Genomic DNA, 5,516 nt, shown 5'->3' with positions numbered 1-5,516 from the left:
AGAGTAAGGACAGATAAAGCTTCCTGGCTGTCTTACTGAGATGTTTGATACCCCGTTAGTATACTGGAGGTTGGGGACTCCTGGTCTAGGGTAAAACGTCTGCTTAGTCCGCCTGAACAGGGACTTGAACCCTGGACCCTCAGATTAAAAGTCTGATGCTCTACCGACTGAGCTATCCAGGCCCTTAAGTTGGGTCTTCCAATGAATGTCTAATCTTGATTTCTCAATTTTTTTCAGTTCATTTTATCTTTCGTGTTACAGTTTGTAAATTACAGGACTTGAATTCTCCTCATTTCGAAGACCCTGTTTAAGGGAGACATTGTAATCGCTAGGGACATTTTCTTTTTCTCTATTTAAACATCTGCTTTGTGCAGATTTTCGTAACCTGAGCGCTGCTGGGCTGCTGGGTACAGAGCGTTTCCTTCCGCTGGGTGCCCACGACCTAAACCCCTCCAGGCAGCAGCGCAGCTGTTCTGGTTCGTATCGCTCAGTAGGGTGTTCCTGCGGGCTTTGTAGGAAGAGGGGAAGGGAGACGAAGGAGGAAGAATGCGAAGACGCAGGAGAACCTTCCACAAGGACCCCTTCCTGTAGGTGGACGGAGCTGCCACCCGCCACCCAGGCATCACTTTGGCAAGTGGGCCTCAGGCGGGCGGTCTGGCTGGCCAGGGAGGGAAGCCCACGGCAGCAGCGTCTTTGGGTTTAGCTTTCAGTGCCGCGTTTGCTGGTCACCGTCCAGTGGCTTTAGAAACAATGGCGTTAAACACAGCAAGCCTTTTTCTGCCAGATATTCGTTCTCCAAACGGATAGACAAAGGCGGGAAGTAATAATGGATCTTTACTTTCTTTTTTCCTTTTTTCATTTTTAGAGATTTTTTCTTCATTTATGAATTTTTTTATTTTTTACTTTTTATGGGAACATAGTGTATATATATATATATATGTATATGATACATGGGATATTTTGATGCGGGTATACAAAGTGTAATAATCACATTACAGTAAACAAGGCATCCAGCACCTTAACACCTTAACATTTCTTTATGTTATAAACATTCCAGTTATACTTTTAGTTATTTTTAAATGTACAGTAAATTTTTGTTGACTGTGGTCACCCTGTTGTGCTATCGAATGACAGATATTATTCCTTCTGTTTTTTTCTATCCATTAACCATGTCACTGCCCACCCCAATAGCCTTCCCAGCCGCTGTTAACCATCATTCTACCTCTGCCTTCATTAGTTCGATTGTTTTATTTTTGGCTTCCGGAAATGAAAGCGAACATGTGAAGTGTTGCTTTCTGGGCCTGGCTTAAGATAATGTCCTCTAGTTTGTGGAGGAAAAGTTAAATATTATATTTGAGCTTAAATGAACGTGGTCACAAACCATGGCCACCAAGTCCTGGAACAGGTCATGTGAGACCCTAGAGGTGTTCATCCAGCGCTGTTTTGGAGAAACCTCTATTTCAATCTATTCCCATATGTTAGTTATTGAAAAAAAAAACCAGACAATTGCAAAAACAAATTGACTTTTTTGTGTTCCTTGAGCCCAGTCGTGAAAGGCGCTGGTGCCTGGGCCTCATGCCAAACAACTTGTTGCAAAAAGAGCGAGGGTCCCAGACTGCGCCGAAGCTTCACGAGACCTCTCCTTGTCTGTGCACAGGTGGTTGGCAGACTCTGGAGCCCAGGCTGCTGCTGCCTGGTCTGGTGATGAATCCTTCACAGTTTGGTGAGTGAAAAAAAAAAAAAAATCTATCTATCTATCTATCTATCTATCTATCTATCTAGCATTTCCTGCACAGAACATAGTTCCATCGACTTAGCAAATGACAGGATCTCATTCTTGTCATGACGGAATAGTACTCCATTGTGTATATGTACCACATTTACTTTATTCATTTATCTGTTGAAGGGCACTTAGGATTCTTCCCAATCTTGGCTATTGTGAATAGTGCTGCAGGAAACATGAGAGTACACATGTCTCTTTGATATACTGATTTCCTCTCTTTTGAGTATATGGCTAGCAGGGGCTTGCTGGATAATATGGTACTATTTTTAGTTTTCTGAGCAACCTCCATACTGTTCTCCACAGCAGTTGTACTAATTTACATTCCCACCAAGAGTGTACTAGGGTTCCCCTTTCGCCACATCCTTGTCTGTCTTTTGGATGAAAGTCATTTTAACTTGGGTGAGACAATATTTCATTTTAGTTTTGATTTGCATTTAATTGATGATCAATGGTGTTGAGCACCTTTTCACATATCTGTTTGCCATTTGTATGTCTTATTCTGAAAGACGTAGACAAAAGCATGGAAAATAGATATATGAGTAGAAGACCTTTATTCACTGAGTTTTCTTTATCCCTTCCTTTCAGTATAACCCCCACTCCCCAACACACACACACACACACACACACACACACACACACACGCACACACGTCAGGTCAATAACCAGACCATAAGGACTGCAGATCTTAATTCTTTCTGTGTATGTGAGTGAATGCTTGCTGTACACTGGATCACACCTTACAGGAAGTGCTGAGTTTTCCAAATTCTAAAGTTAAGAAGATTATTAGTGTAATGCATTTTGGGTTTTTTGTAAAATGGCTAAAGTAGCTACATTGGGAGATTCTTTCTCTAAAGTCTAATACATCCACCAATTTGATTCAGGTCTTCGCAGATTGTCTGGTTTCATCTAAATAAGTAAACACTGCTGTTTTTTCAAAGCTCAATTATAGAAGCCTTTGTGTACAGACACCCTCCTCCAACCATTTCCTCAGCGAAATTATCTAGACATATTATCGATGCAGAGAGATTAAGAATGTCATGCTTTCAAATCTGTCTTGGATTCCTCACAAAATACTTTTGTTAGAAATATTCAAACATTGTAAAAGAATCTTGCCTGGAACACATCAGATAAAAATCAAAAAGCACCAGAGAAAACACCGAAAGGCTTTGGAGAGCAAATTGTATTACTGGTATAAACAAACATTTTATATGATTTGATAGATTGTTCGTATTATTCTTTAAAATATCAGTGCCAATCCTTTTTAGCATTCTCCTGAAGAAAGACATTTCGGGCTATTTTGAGCACACTTCTATAGGGTAGTTTTACTCCACAAAGAGCAGTAAAAAATAAATAAATAAAAATAATAATAAAATAAATTTCGGTGGTATTGCTCAGTCTGCCAACCTTACTCACTATGCCAACGTAACTAACTGCTGCCTATGTCTGCCAGTTAACTTTTCCTCCTCCCGACTGAACAAAAAATACCCATCTATTTAACCTTGTTAGATTTTGAGATTTTGGATTGCTATTCTTTGGGCACAAAATCTACTAGTGAGAAGGTGAGGAACCAAAACTGAGAACAATCTTTTTTTTTTTAATTTTTATTTTATTTTTATTATTTTTATTTTTTTTAGTTTTATTGCATTTTAGGTTTTGGGGTACATGTGAAGAACATGCAAGATTGTTGCATAGGTCCACACGTGGCAGTGTGATTTGCTGCCTTCCTCCCCATCACCTACATCTGGCATCTCTCCCCTTGCTATCTCTCCCCAACTCCCCACCCCCTACCGTCCCTCCCCTATTTCCTCCCAACAGACCCCAGTGTGTAGTGCTCCCCTCCCTGTGTCCATGTGTTCTCATTTCCAAAACTGAGAACAATCTTAAAACATGTGAATAAATTTGAGTCTGTTAGAACATGAGTCCTGTCAGGGTATCCTGCCCAAAATGGAGCTGGGTTCTTCATCACTGGCTCGAGCATGCAGCCTCACCAAACTGCATCACACCAGAAGCCATGAGTCGATCTAATGCTTCTCATAGGACACGTTTGGATAAAGAAAGGAACTTAACTAAATCAGTTTAATAGGGAACAGCAGAAGACATTTCCTTGGTCTACCCAGACTCATGTAGTCTGGCCCCAGAACTAGTGTTCCAAGGCCTCAAACATGGGTCATTACTTGATAAATTAGTGTACATAGGATATACCATTCAAAATATGGCCTAAAACAGGGCTTGAGTTTTGACATAAACCTGGAGAAAATGGTGAACAAGGGATCCAGGTACAAATGGAGAAGTTTAGGGATGAGAGATGCTTCTCTCTGGGAAAAGTGAAATTGTTTCTTCCCAATAACTCGTCATTTCTACGAAGCCAAGATGATGTGAAAACTGAGTGAATCTGCAACTGGTTTACTTGACAAACTTGTGAGTTTCTTACCTTTCCTACCCTGTCAATATGCAGGGCATAGGTAAGGAAGGGGTCACAAAAAATCACCCTGAATTGTTTTGCGGATCAATCCAAAGGTGAGCTTAGAGCAAGCAACCTTTAGGCAAAATACTTGGGGCTTTTCTGACAAGGGGGACCTTTTAAAAAAAAAATTTGGATTCAGGGAGTACATGTGCACGTTTGGGACAAGGGTGTGCTGCACGGTGCTGATGTCTGGGGCACCACTGAACCCGTCACCCATGTTGCCAGCATGATACCCAACAGGCAGTTTTTCAATCCCAGAGCCCTCTCTACCTCCCGCCTGTTAGGGTCTCCAGGGTCTTTTGTTCCAGGGGGAGCTCTCGTTTAGTTTACAGGCTTTCCTCCCAGGAGGAAGCACCACCGTATCTTCCAAACGGAAAAGGTCAGAGCATATGAAACGATGATGCTCCCTGTCCTGACGCTGTTGAGTCCGCTCCTTCACTGCAGACTTTAGTTCCTGGCTCATATTTCTGTGCCTGAAATTTCATCATCATTATTACTAACTTGGAGAAGAGAGCCTTCAGAGGATTATGTCACTTCTGATCATCTCGCAGTTTATAATTCTAAGGAATTGCTATTAGGAATTTTAGATGGAGTTTTATTCCTCCTGGAAGCCCCCTTGCCCTCCTTTTCTCCCACCCCCGTTTTCAAGTTGTTAAATTGTTAAACCTGTAAGTTGTTAAATCTCCGATTACAAAGTTAAAGTTTTGAAATTGTTAAATTATTAAATCTGTAAGTTGTTAAATCTCCAATTACAAAGTTAAAGGTTTGAAAACAGAAACTCAACGTTTCACCACTAGAAGTACTTAGTCTTCACGTTGAAAAAAGGCACCCGTGTGGCTTAATAGGTAAGGTGTCTGATTCTGGTTCAGAAGATTAAGGGTTTGAGTCCTTTTGTGGTCCTGTCTTTACCGTTAGAAAACAGCTTTACTTTGTGCATGTTTTCGGGAGCTTTCTGCAAGCCAGTAAAGGAAAAAAAAAAAAGCCTTTGGAAACTTGAAATGAACGAAGAATATTAAGAAAAACAAGAACCCAGTAAACCACCTGTGCACTAACTATTAAGGTGCACTTTATCCGTGGCGTAGGTGCTACCAGAGGCATAAGTAATTCGGAATGGGTTTAGTTTTTCCAGTTTATGGTCTTGTCCTACTTGTTTCATGAATTTAACAAACACAAAAGTAACTTTTTTTTTTTCTTTTTTGTGATGGAATCTCACTCTGTTGTCCAGGCTGGAGTGCAGTGGCACAATCTCGGCTCACTGCAACCTCTGCT

At 41.0% G+C, this 5,516-nt stretch overlaps 1 non-coding gene across 1 annotated transcript; it reads right to left on the bottom strand.

Moving 5' to 3' along the window:
* Positions 1-109: 109 nt before the first annotated feature.
* TRNAK-UUU lies at positions 110-182 on the bottom strand. Its single transcript has one exon. It is a non-coding gene; the product is annotated as a tRNA-Lys (tRNA).
* Positions 183-5,516: the final 5,334 nt, after the last annotated feature.

Source organism: Sapajus apella, unplaced genomic scaffold (genome assembly GCF_009761245.1).
Source record: "Sapajus apella isolate SASKATOON/1434 unplaced genomic scaffold, GSC_monkey_1.0 scaffold262, whole genome shotgun sequence".
In the NCBI taxonomy this organism is placed as follows: Eukaryota; Metazoa; Chordata; class Mammalia; order Primates; family Cebidae; genus Sapajus; species Sapajus apella.
Note: the sequence above shows the minus strand (reverse complement) of the source record. Positions and strands in the feature narration are given on the sequence as shown.